Raw genomic sequence first — 14,263 nt, 5'->3', positions numbered from 1 at the left:
CACCGCCCTCAGACTGTGAGGCCTGGGGCTCTGCACACCGCCCTCAGACTGTGAGGCCTGGGGCTCTGCACACCGCCCTCAGACTGTGAGACCTGGGGCTCTGCACACCGCCCTCAGACTGTGAGACCAGGGGCTCTGCACACCGCCCTCAGACTGTGAGGCCTGGGGCTCTGCACACCGCCCTCAGACTGTGAGCCCTGGGGCTCTGCACACCGCCCTCAGACTGTGAGACCAGGGGCTCTGCACACCGCCCTCAGACTGTGAGGCCTGGGGCTCTGCACACCGCCCTCAGACTGTGAGACCAGGGGCTCTGCACACCGCCCTCAGACTGTGAGCCCTGGGGCTCTGCACACCGCCCTCAGACTGTGAGCCCTGGGGCTCTGCACACCGCCCTCAGACTGTGAGCCCTGGGGCTCTGCACACCGCCCTCAGACTGTGAGCCCTGGGGCTCTGCACACCGCCCTCAGACTGTGAGGCCTGGGGCTCTGCACACCGCCCTCAGACTGTGAGACCTGGGGCTCTGCACACCGCCCTCAGACTGTGAGGCCTGGGGCTCTGCACACAGCCCACAGAATGTTTAACCACGTGCGGTGGAAGAATATGATATTTTTTTCTCTTAAAACACATGGTAGAATTTTATTTTTTTCCCCTCAAAGACATGAAGGCCAGATTGACATTTTTAAGTGTCATATACAGACATTTGGAGTACATTCAAGAAGAAGTTGTAAACAAAGATTACCTCACTAAATGTATTCTTAGCATGATTTTGATTAAATGAGATTTTTTTTTCTCACCAACCACAGTCTCAGAATCGGCCATTTGGCTTCAGAAGGAAACATTAAGCATGACTCAGTTCACTGCCTGGTGCTGGACCAGCTAGGGTCGCTTGCAAATGCTAACAGAATCTGAACATGCTCGAAAGCATGGCGGTGAACACCCACACGTCCCCTTCCTCCCACAGACACGGAGTCTGCGTGGTCATAGCCAACGTGGCCCAAGACATCTCTTCCAAATATCTCACCATGTTCTCCTAGAAATACCGATGCACCTGCGGCTCCTGAGCTGTCCACAGGAAGTACCTGGCCTCCCATTCCTTACCTATATTGAACTCAATTGTCAGAAAGCTAGAAGCCAGGCTGAGTTTGGGCTTTAAGAAGAGTAACGTTTACTTCAATATTTACACAGCAATTCTTCTGTATAAAGGGGATAGCCACAGAGCCTGTGAGCTTTAGGTTTGCTTTGGTATTTGCTTCCTGTCCCAGTCTATCTTCCTGTGCTAAGGAATGTCTCAGAATCCAACACTAAACTTGAAACAAATCGAAGGGAGCACCGTTTGTTTAATGTTGTTTGCATTTTGGAGGACTTTTGATCTACTTCTGCCAAAGGGAACGGAGAATATATCCACTCAGATCTGCTTTGAAGGGTGAGGGGCTGAGGCCCACATCACAGAGGAAGTGGGTAAGCCTGCGGCACAGAGGGGGCAGTTACAATGGAACTAGGCCAACCCAAGGAGGTGCACGCGCCATCCCCAGCTGGCCTGCCCTGTGCTTTTGCAGCAATCTGTCTCTCAAGACACCGGGGACTCTGGGGCTCTTATTTCAAGACCGGGCTGGGCTTCTGAGTTGAGCACTGGGGGCCACGTGGGTATGTATAAAAACGCAGTGTTTGTTTGGGACTTTGAAGGAGTTTTCAGATTAGTGGATGGAAAAACACACTAGAATAGGCCGAACGAGGGGTGTTTGGGGAAAAAGACACTCATTTCCAGGCACCGGAGACTCCCTGGGAAGAAAGACCAGAGGGGCTTACTGTAGTGCCAACCACAGGGCAGTGCTCTGTTCGTGAGGAGGCTTTGCTTGAGGAAAGAGTCAGGCTCACTCTGTCAGTAGAGCACGGCTGTGAACTCCCCCTGGGGTGACAGGGAGACTGGATCTGCATTGCAGATCAGCAGTTCCGGGGCGGTGCATGGATTCCAGGCAGGTGCCAGGGGCTATTCAAATCTGAGCCAAGGATGATATGCCCCCCCCCCCGTGGCCACAGACACTTCCAGGCTGAAGAAGGAGGCCCAGTTCAGATAAATGCCTACAACTGGGGACACAGAACCCTTGTTTCTTCTTCCTGGCCACCATTTCAATCCACGAGGCGCAGGCAGGACCATCACTGCCACCTCCCATCCACGCTCCTCCAGGAGACTTGCAGATCCTCTGCCTGGAGGGATGGTTTGAGGCAAGAGAAAACACATGGGCTATCTTTCTAAAGACATAAAGGCAGGCGGCTTCGTTTCAAACAGCCATGCTTTACCCAGTGCAGGCAGCTCGATACCAGAGAGGCGGACATGAGCACGAGAGGGTGCAGCCAGTCAGCTCCCGGAGGGGCACCCTGAGGACAACACGGGCGCACAGCAGCAGAGAGACGGGTGGGGTAGAGAGAAAGGTACAGGCAGCTGAGATCACACGCAGAATGGTGGGCCAACAGCTGGTCGGTCCACCGGAGGCAAACCCACGGCAGAAACTCACAGGCGGTGTAGATTTAAACCTTTGTAAAGAAAACTTAGGAACCCTTGAATATAGCCCCAGCCTCTGGGAAAGAGGCCTGGGGATCCGCACAGCTCTAATGTTTCAAACAACAAAGACAGACAGACAGACAGCTCCTTGTCCTAGCACAGTGGCAGCACAGAAAGACACATGACTGCTTTGTCCCCAGAGACACAGAACCCAGGCCCTGCGAGGCTAGGTAAACACTATATCCCTGAGTTCCCTTCCTATCCCTCATTGTTCAAGATGGGGGTCTCTCTATGTATCCCAATCTGGCCTTGAACGTGATAGCCTCCTGATCAAGTGCTGGGACTGCAGACCTGGGCACTGTATCCAGTGTACTGTTGCTTAGGTGATCCAGCTGCAATCTGCACACAAAGCAGGATGTCCTGAGCAGGTGGGAGCTGCCCACAGACAGCAAGCCTGTGCTGAGGAGGAGACTGAGCAGGCTGAGGAGCTGGCCCCCGGGCAGCAGAGGTTTGGCCTGTCTTCCCAGAGATCGCACACAGACCACTAACAGCACATGTTCTCCTACATTTGCATTTGCTTCTTTGATTTGGTTCTCACGGGTGAAGCCCCAAAAGTGAACACGGAGAAATCTGCCTTGTGAGGTAATTTCTTCCTTCTCCCCTCCTCCCGTGGAGGCCGGCCGTCCAGCCAGAGGATCTGTTTAGGTGTAAATAACGGTGATGGGCGGGAGCCCCCCTCCGCACCCCCTGGCTTCATTACTGTCATCCATGGGAGAAGGGAGAGCAGGGGTCATTTATTAGAAGTTATTTTCCATGCAAAACACTGCATGTTCCCTGTCATTCAGAAGGCGTCATTCTACAGCCTCACTCACATAGTAACAGGGCTCCAGGTCATAACCTTTTATGACATTTGGAATCCCAGAACCTCTGATTAGCGCCATATTTACATATCCTTCAGTGAAAAAGGCCCTCCACTGAAAGGCACGAGGGCTGTAAATTCATTTGGCCTTTCGTCTAGACTGTACATGAACTCTGAATTCAAAGCAGGGTGCATTAAACTGTATCACTTTGTCTTGTGATGGAGTTTCCATTAGCAGACACCAGTTAACCCTTTGGAGATGGACCAGCCTTTCAAGCCAGGAACATCAATTGTGGGAGGTCTTTTCAATAAAATTAATAGTTGCCACTTACTTGAACTACCTTGACCATCTGATCCCATTTATATGCTTCTGTATAAGAGAAATATTCATGTCCAAATCAGTCTTGATTTAATGGCCTCCACAGGCTTTGAAATGATGGAAATTTACTGGAAGTTTAAAGAACATCATTGAATTATTGCATCGCCACCTTATTGGAAGACATCACCAATCATGGACTTTCTGAGCTCCAACAATAAGGTGGCATCTTTCGTTTGCATCTCGTGATCAATAGATGCTTTCTTTTCTTAATTGGCCAAATTATATTATCCCACTGGCTGACACTGCTCTATTAAGTCTTACTCTGGCTTGTTGAGTTTACCACAAGTAGATTGCTGCAGACGGCCACACTTCAACGTTGAGCAGTGGTTCCATCATCTGTCAACTCATAGTTACAGCCTGATTTCTAAAGACCAAACCTAACCTAGAAAATACATCCATAAGTTATGGCAGACTTGTACTGGAAACAGACCATGATATTCTTATTGGAATTCCTGAATCTCCTAGACAGGAGAAACGTGTGAAAGGCCATAAGCCTCCCAGAAACTCATCCTCGAGATGCACTGAATTTCAAAAGACAGATGCATTTTTTAACCTTTTCCTAAAACACAGCCTCCCTCCTGTGAAGCTGAATGTGCGGGTAGCTGGTATAACATTGCATTTCCAAAATTAGCTCCTCTTAGGTATCCTTACTTGCATTTGTTAACTTTGTTAATTTGTTAATTTTGTTTTTAAACCAGGCACTCTGCCCCAAAGTCACGAGTGTAGAAATTCATGTTCTGTATGTGAAAGTGACAGAACTGCCGCATCTAGAGTGGTGGGAAGCCGGGAAGAGTTAGAAAAATCAAAGGTAAACAAACATGGCCCTGGTGGCTCACACCTAACACTCCTAGCTAACTCAGAGGCTGAAGCTGGGAGGGCCACAGGTTTAGGATGGAAAAGTCCCCAAGACTCCATCTCTGCAGAGTGAATTAGATGCAGTCGTACATGCCTGTCATCTGGGCACTGAAAGGAAGCCAAACACTGGTAGATTCGGAGTGGGCCGTCACTGTTCCCGCGGACAGTCAGGGAGGACCTGGAGTCCATCCCCTTTGCTGGGAGTTTGGTTCCCGGCAGCCGGGTTATCAATGAGAAGCCGTCCATTCCGCACAGCTCTCGGTGTGGTAGAGGTACCTGCACCAAACACACTGGTGTGGCACGGGAGGAGGAGGGGTCGTGACACACGTCAGCTGACTCTGAGCCACTCCACCGCGTGGCTGCGTACTGGGCTACTCTCCTCGTCACAGAGAAACAGGCCCTGGAGACTCAGGAGCCTGTGCTTCCTCACATTTGCCGGACTGACTCCTGACTGTTTTAGACACATGCATTTGCTGCAGAAAACACAGTCACACACAGCCCTCAACGCGTTGAGATGACTCAGCAGTGGCTTAGAATGGTGGCTTTTGGTCACATGCATTGGACGAGGTCCTGTGTACACAGATTTGCATCTCAGACAGATAGTTTGTCACCATGCAAAATTGTCTCCATCGGGAGCCATGGTCCAGCTAGCTCCTATGGGATACTGCCCACATAAGAATTTCCCGTCATCATGTGCCAAGCCGATTTTAAAAATGAAGTGCACACAAACCCTATTTTATATATACGGTGGCTCTGAGCGAACAACCAGTAGAAAGCCGACTCCACCTCATTCCAAATGCATTCAGACATTCACTAAGCAAAAGTAAGCACCATGAGAACAAACAATTACGTTATGGTACCCAAATGTACCTTTCATGGACATTTATCTTCTTTCCCCTTCTCAGAAAATGCCCATACCTAGAAAGAAAACAACAATGGAGTGTAAGTACCAAACAGTGACATAAATAGAGTCCATTCTGTGCTTTCTTGTCCCTTCTCTCATCGGCTTCCTGTGCATAGAAGATATAAAATAGACCTTTGAGGATTCCAGGAAATAACTCTCCTTCATGTTCAAATAGCCTATAATATGCACGAGGCGAGCCATGAATATCATTTTAAACCCAAACTGAATTCTGAGCCAGGGGGCTGTGATCCCTTTGACTAGAGAGGACTGGCTATCTCGAGCAAATTTCCCAGAGCAAGTCTGTGAACTCCGTTCCGCACTGACCAATTTCTTTGCACACTGCTGTGGTCACAGACAGCTCACTTAATGCCACGTGAGCTGCAGTCACCCCAAAGGCTGGGGTGAGAACATGGGAGGAAAGAGCGTTTGCCTGACTCCAGAGGTCCAATCCTGCAAAACGCAGCCGCTTTCAGAACCCTGTTACTCAAAGAGGTCAGAGTTGAATGCATGAATGAATAGAGGGTTTTGGAGGACAAAGTGCCAGGCAAATGTCAATTGTGAGCAGAGACAAAAATCCAGAAATCCTGACCAAAACAGAACCCAAAGGGGGTTGGAGAGCCTGCAATCTGAACAAGTTCATTATGTCAAACCCTTCACCTAAATCATAAATGGGTTGACATTAGGTCATGAACTGAAATTTGCTACAGACTGACAAAAACCAAGGTTATAAGAAACCTGTGGGCTGGCCTACGCCCGGTACTCATTACCATATTTTAAAAGTTTCAAACTATGGTGAGGATCCAGTGGGATTTTGCAGTAGAAGCTGCCATGCTATCTGTCAGTGTTCCCCACAGAAGGTAAGGGAGTGGTAAGCCGCACACACTGCACCATGCCTGGGCACGGAGGGCTCTGCCAGGTCCCCTGTGTCCCCTGTACAAATGCCCACTGTCACCTCCGCTGTGAGGTTTCCTCCCCACAACCCTTTCTGGGTGGGTGGCCCCATACAGCAGCGAGGCCTTGGACTGGAGGGACCCCTCCACACACCCCCAGCCCACCCCACACCCCCCGCAAACAACCAGGCTGCCAGCCGCACATGCTCCACGAACCCGGAGACCCGTCTGTGTCCCCAGGGCAGGGGGTGGGCACAGGTGCCACTCTCTCTGCAGGAGCAGGTGCAAACCGCCTGGGCCACGAAACCTCTCACTCTAACTACCACCAGCAAGCTCTCCATGGCAATGCTTTGGTCTGCAAGAGAAGACTTGTTTGTGATTGAGAAGGGACCACTGGGCTCCCAACAGCACTGCTGGCCATAAAAACCTCTCTGAGGACCACACACATCTGGGGACCTGGCTCAAGTGGTAAGTGTCTGCCTAGTAAGCACAGGGTCCTGAGTTCAAACCCCAGGACCAACTACAATAACATAATAGAGACACTAGAACGCATGGCACTCAAATTACATGAATCCATTGGTGATGGGAGAGAACCCTCAATATCAGAGCTGCAAATACTCAGGGCTTCTTTGTGTGGAGAGCTGATGCTCACTGGGAACAAGGTGCATAGTATGGGCGTACATTCCTGAGTTACCCGCACCTACAGAGACCCTGCCCTGGCTGCCCTACAGCTGGGCTTCTCTCAAGCCAGGTGTTTCTTGTTGCCACTGGTTCAGACAGCAGAATCCACCACCTGGGCTCTAGCGTATGGTGTAGTGGACCAGGTGATGCTGTGTAACAACCATGCCATAACCTAACTGGTGCATGTAGTATGTGCTAGAGATAGCCTGGTGACCTAAAACTGTAAGTCTTAATTTTTTTATTGTGAAATAATCTTTAACCCCAACCACAGAGATGGAAAAATAATATCCCCAGGCATATTAATAAAAATACAAAAAGGTTACTTGTATAGTCCCATTTTCCATTTTTATTATTGTTACTTAAGTAATTGTACAAAGAGTCTTCGATTCCACAAGTCAGGTCATGAGTGTAATGCGTTCGGACCAATGTCCTCCTTCTAGTGTCTCCCCATCTCTCCCCACCCCAGCCCTCCACTCAAGCTATGCAGCTCAATCTCTACACAATGTGCATTGAATGTAACTCCACGCGCTCCCTCCGGTACACTCTCCCACAGGTTTCCACTTCCTGCTATTCATTTTGTTAAATGGTTCATTAGTTGCTCAGAGGGTTTACACCATTGGACTCCTTACAGTTCATTATTTTTCTTAAAAATATAATGAATAAACTTACCCAGACATTTTCAATGCCTACATTTTTGCGATTTGAATTCTCCAGGAGATAGTGCAGAGCAAAAAATCACTCGTGTTAATAAGAAGAAATCCCCAAATCCAACAGGTAAATATTCCAAGGTTGATCAAGAGCTAAATCCTTTGGAGACGAATCTCTCCCCGCCTTCCAAGCTATGCGACTTAATTCAAGCCTTTCTCTAATTGTCTACATTTGCTCAATCACTGGGATACCGTGAGCAGTCTTGAGTCTTGGAAACCCATCACCAACATGCTTACCCTAGAGGGGTTCTGGGGGCTCCCTCTGGCCTCACACAGCGCTCCCCCCGCCACTCACTGCCAAGACCTGGGGAACAAAAGCCCGCTGCACTGATCTCAATTTGTTACACTAAAAATGCAAAATTAAAGAAAAATGAGGAAAGCTTAATATTATCAGGGCTTGTGATTGATAATGGGGTGTCATGTTACAATTTTCAATGTTATCAACTGAGTTTTATGTTTCTCTCTTCTAATAGTGACATATTTAACATTTTAAGACTGGATATAATAATTTTATGGGGTAAAATGGATGTTATTAGATGATTATACTATAGTACTCTGTCAAGCTCTTGTATATTAGATACAAAAAGAACTACAATAAAAAGAGAGAATTCTTCCCTGCCCGGAGTGAAGGAAGACCGCCCCCTTGGTCCTCTCCCTGGGCTCTGTGCGGCTGCGGCCCCGTCTGGGGATCTGAGACACCCCACAAAATGGAAATGTCCCCGTCCGCGGCCACCCCTGAGCTTCATTCTCAGGTGGAGCAACCCCACTCCTTCATTCCCTGGAGCGTGTTCCTTGCAAACTGGAGCTCTTGAAGAACAACTCTGGTGACCATTCAGGGAAGGGCTGAGGGATGGTAGCAGCCGGACCTCAGACGCTATGCTTCTAGAAGTATCCGTTGAAGCAGTGTCACTTAAACCTCAGCCCCGGCAGCAAAAGGCAGATCATCTCCAGGAGAGTAGAGGTGTCTCTGGGGTGGTGACTCCACCAGTCAAGGGCAGAGACCAGGACAGATGGGGTTCCGGCTGGTTCCCTGTTGCTAGGAAGGGGCACCGGGGCCCTGTGTGGCCCAGGGCAATTCCAGCACGGGGCAGGGCGCACAGCAGGGGGCTGACGAAAGAGCCAGAGGCACCTCGTTGACCAGATGGGCACAGAGCCGGGGATCCCTGTGACCCTGGACTGTCCTTGGCACACATGCACACACGCGTGGGGCGCCCCGCCCACAGGGCGGGAAGGGCTGACTTATGCTGGGATCACCGGGACAGGTTAAAGGCATCAGCTCTTTCCTTGTTTGTGCTCTTCTTTTTTTTTCCAGTAATAACAGAGAAAGAGGAAATGAAGAAGGGGGTAAGGATGCCAGGCCCGAACAGAGAACAGCCGGTGTTCACCTGCTCACGCGTCTCCTGGCGCGGCATCAACACCTCCATCACAGTGAGAACACCGAGTTTCCCTCGTACCTCATCCTCCGATTATCAGAGACATAGCTGCTCTGCTAAATGCCAAACCTGCAGTTACAGCTAACCATCTTTGTGAGTTTTCTCCTCTCTTCTTTCTTTGGTCTTAAACACATAGATCCCACATCTATAGTAGTTCTTACACAGAAACCAATACAGATTTAGGGATTCATAGTATCCGTATAGAGAAAGAAATAGCTGTGGATTCATACTTCGAGTGTATAATGTGGATATATTTGGTTACATTGCTATTGCAGTTTACTAATATCGGAAATCATAGTAACAAGTCCAGTCTTCACTAAAAACTCCAAAAGAAATACTCTTACTCCAGGAGTAAGAAGCCCAAGAATGCCCAACATGTACTGCTTATGATTTTCAGCACCCGACATAGCTTCTCACCACAGTTCATACAAGGCCAGCAGGAGCCACAGCCTGTTGAGACCCCTAAGCCTCTGGCTGACCTGACTCACAGAACAGCCCAAGGTCAAGTTCATGGTTGAAAAGTCCTCGAGGTCAAGTTCGTGTTGAGTAGTCCCTGTGAGATGTCGACATGCACACCCTTCTGCTCTCATCCTGCGCGTGGTTTATCAATTGAATAATTTAAGATCTCTGACTCAAGAGTCTTCCACAGCAAAATGGAATCAATAACAACAAAAGAACAGAACAGAAAACACAGGGAAATACGGTTCCACTCACTGCCTAGGCCTGAGCAATCAAGCCTATGCTGTGGGTCTGAGCCCAGGACATCTGAGAGCCGGCATTGGACAGGACTGGCCATGTCTGTCCACACACCCTGCTCTCCCCCGTGCAACACAAGGATACCCTGCCCTCCCACTTTCCAAGGCCAAGGCGAGATAGACACGGTGGTCTCCACCAGACAGAAGGAAGGATCCTGTGGAGGCAGGAGAAGTCAGCCACCGAGGTCAGCGCCCTCCTGCGAAGGAGACAGACCAGAGAGTGGCAGAATTTCAAAAACCCACACGTGCTTTATCCTGTAACATGGCGTTGCAGTATGACATGGCTTACCTGCATGGGAAATTGTTGGCCTGAATCCCACCCTGAACTCTCATGTTAAAAGAAATCGCTAGCTAAGAAACAAGATACTGTAGAAGTCAGAAGTTGGCTCAAAATCATTGCTTTCTCTCTCTCTTCTTTCCTTCCTTCATTTCGTTTTGTAGTAGTGGGGATTGAACTCAAGGCCTCACACATGTACACAAATGTTCTAACACTTGACCCATGTCCCCACATTGCTTTTAGTTCCTTTTCAGAGAGGCTCTCAGGCTAACTTTGTTCTAGCCAATCTTAAGCTGAGATCCTGTTCTCAAGGAGCTGGGATTACAAGTGTGAGCCACCATGCCTGGCCTTTTACTGATGTTCTCTAAAGACTCCTGCTGCTCATCTGGCCTCTCCGACGGACGAGTCTGCTCTGAGCTTCGCTATGCGAGGCTGGGGGCTGGCTGCACCGAATGGCATCACCGAAAGTTCTCTATTGCGCTACTGATGTACAGCCGTCCTTCACAGAGGCCGCGCCACCCTGCAGGGGGCAGGTTCATGAGGCAGGCTCTGGGCTGTCTTCAGACCACACGGCAGCTGGAACCGGAGCAGCTCCCCACCATACCCGAGGCCACTGAGCCTCGAGTCCCCCCTTCACTCCACGCCTCCTGGTCACCAACTGTCCCTTCTTCCCCGGGGGCCGGGGACTCCCGTGACACCTTCTACCGGGTTCATTACGCGCATCCGGTGTGGACAATCACAGGCCCGCTGTCCGTCTTGAGTTCCCTTGCTCTTCCCCCCATGCCCCAGGGCTGCCAAGAAAACCGAAGCGTGGTCTTCACGCCCAAGACCAGCAGGTGGACTTCTGATATGCCGGGTAATCGATCGATCGATCTCAGCCCCGAAGCAGCAATGCCAACATCTGTGACTTCCCCCAAGAACAGAAATAAAGTCATCCCTAAAAGGTTATTAATAGATGTAAATAAGAAGTATGTATTAGAGACCAAAATAACTCATTCCAATGCCATGAACAGCAAGGGGAAGTGGAAGAGGGGAGAAGGAAAGCCAGCTTTGAACTTGGTGGGAGAAAAAAAAGTCTGAGAAGACAGTGAGAGGCTCGGTGCACTATTATTAGTGTTATTATTTATAAAGCGCGTTGAGTGAGTAAGACACTTTGCCAAACCCAGACAATAACATGGGCTCTATTTTTACTCAGCAATGGCAGAGACACGGCTCAGAGAAGCCCCACCAAGTCAGATGTTTCAAAGCAAACAAATTCATGTTGCTTTTGTGCTGCCCCCAAATAAGTCAAAAGCCCAGAGAAAATGTTAGAAATAAAAGAGAAAGGAGCCTTGTCGTTGGCAATGTCTTACCCTGTAATCTTGGGGGGAAGGAGGGGTGGAGGGGAGGAAAACAGATTTTAATCACCCTTAGAGTGGCATCAGAAATGTCAACCGATGCAAAGAAAAGTTGTTATTCTAGAATAAGTCACTAGAAAAATCAGTGAACACACACTTTCCATCAAAACCCAAGTGCGGACCACAACATGGAAGCTGCGCCCCGAACGCCGTGTCCTCTGGCGTCTGTCCCGCGGGGCTTCTGCCTCTTGTCTTGCTCCAGATGGCCATGGCACACCCATTCCTGATGGGAAGGGGCGGGCGGGGCGCAGACCTCTGCCCCCTGCATCTGGACGGATGAGGGTCGCTGCTGCTGACGTGTCCTGGTTCCTGCCCTCCGATATCAAAGACCCACCTGTTCCCTAAGACAACGGGTTTATGGGAGCAATTTGGTTGAGCTTCAAATTGCCAAACATTCTAAAGCGGCCATGCTTTAAGTTACAGTGCCACTGAGCTAATTCAGGGACTGTTTTATATTATGACACACTCAGGGCACACTAGGGTGGAGAACACATGGACACATGACAACTTTGTTTTAATTTAACGACACCTATTGCATGAATTGCTAAACAAATGATGGCATAAAGGCAGAGGGCTTCTGCATCATTCACTCTAATGCCGGTAAGAGAATCCAGGACACTTCGGGAACTGACCAGGGAACCAGCCTGGCACCAAGGCAAGGCCCCACTGCGAAAGGAAAGGCTGCAACGCCGTAGTCTGCACTCCAGAACCCAGAGACCCAGAGCACAGCTCGGAGGCGTGGCCCACCTCTCCAAGCACAGGTCTGACTGTACGTCTCAGAACAGACATCAGGCTGGGTGTTGGTAGCTCATTCCTGCAATCCTAATTACTCAGGAGGCTGAGATCTGAGGATCACAGTTCAAAGCCAGCCCGGGTAGGAAAGTCTGTGAGACTCTTATCTCCAATTAACCACCCGACAACTGGAAGTACAGCTGTGGCTCAGAGTAGTAGCACTCGCCTTGATCATAAAGAGCTCAACACCTAGGCCCTGAGTTTGATCTGACAGACAGATCAAAGGCTTGTGACTAAAGGGCGGGTGCGAGTGGGCCGCTGGAGTGGGCCCACTCATGGTCCTGATGTGCTGAGATGGACTCCGTGCCCAGCTGCTATTTTTTATTTCTCACCAGAGATGAGATACCCATCCCCAAACCAAGAAGGCAAGCAGGCAATGACTGAACTGGCAAATCAACATTAAAATGAAGGGGCCTGCTTCAATGGAGACAGATGATGGAAGCGAGCAGACTCCAAGCACAGACATCAATGCAGATAGGTATAAACAGACTCCCAACTGAGTCATGTGACAAGAGGAGGCCTCTCCAGGCACGGGCACAGAGGCAAGGGAGAAGGGAATACCGATCAGAGCCTGGTTCTATCACGTTTTCAGAGGATAGAAGCTAATCTACAGGCCCATCAGGGCAGAATTGGCTGAGTAGATAAAGAGATTCACAAAGTGAAGTGTTCTGGGACCATTAAATGTAATGTCTATTAGCATGGAAGAGGCTCAAATAGGAAATTAAATAAACCAGTCTTAAAAGAACATGCAAAATATAACCCCATTCGGGGGAATATAGAATATTAAATCCTATGATATACTGATGTCACATGCCACATGTAAGAAATTACTTGGAGACATGTTTACCTAAGTATTAATTGTTTATTTCTTTATTATGAGCCTACAGATTTTTTTTACTTATCAGGCTTTTCTAATTTTCTGGTTTATTTATTAAAGGGAAAATAGTTCTAAAAATAAAAATAATGTTATAAGAAGAAATATCTGATGTTATTACAAACCAAAAAGAGAAAGAAGATGGGAAAGACCTAGAGGAAGGAGGGAAGAGAGATAAGAGGAGAAGGAGAGGAGAAAGGGGAGAGGGGAAATCAAGACAGGATCCTGGAAAGGGGAAGGCAGATAAAGGGAGCAAGGAAAAGAGAGGGCAGGAAAGGAGAAGGAAGGAGAAAGGAAGAAGAAGAGAAGAGAGGAGAGGAGAAGAAGGGAGGAGAGGGGAGGAAGGGGTAGAAGGAGAAAAGAGGCAGGGAGGAAGGAGAAGAAGGAAGGGGGGACGGGAGGGAAGCCCACACACAGCACAGGAGGGGACGGGAGGGAAAGCCCACACACAGCACAGGAGGCAGAAACACAAACTGTGGCCCACACAGGTTTCTTTTGTTGACTCTCATCAGCCGAGTTCATTTGATTCAAGTGAGGGAGCAGCACTGGTCACGGCTTCCTCTGCTATTTCTGAACAAAAGGGGGGAAAAATCTGAAATGCGCATAATGAGGTGGCAGAGTGGAGGGTCTCGACTGTGAGAGCCGCCGTCCAAGGGTTTAATATCTCATCATTAGCGAGGGACGCACGACACGTAATATGCTACCCATCGATTTTTCTCCTACCAATTCATTTAAAAAGAATGATGCGGCCAAGTCTGCAAGGAGGCGACAGTAACGCATCAGCCAGGCCCGGCTCCTCATTGAACGCGGCCTCGCAACAAACATGGTTGTGCGGGCAGCCCCCGGACCTGTGATGACACGGCAGCTGCAGGACATGGCCTGCACTCCACCAGCTCGTGGGGAGTTTCTAGAAAGCTCCACCACGGGAGCCTCTGCACCGGACCACCCCACTCCCGTGGT

This window comes from Dipodomys merriami, unplaced genomic scaffold, assembly GCF_024711535.1.
Source record: "Dipodomys merriami isolate MVZ:Mamm:240054 unplaced genomic scaffold, mDipMer1.0.p SCAF_2, whole genome shotgun sequence".
NCBI classification, from domain to species: Eukaryota; Metazoa; Chordata; class Mammalia; order Rodentia; family Heteromyidae; genus Dipodomys; species Dipodomys merriami.
Note: the sequence above shows the minus strand (reverse complement) of the source record.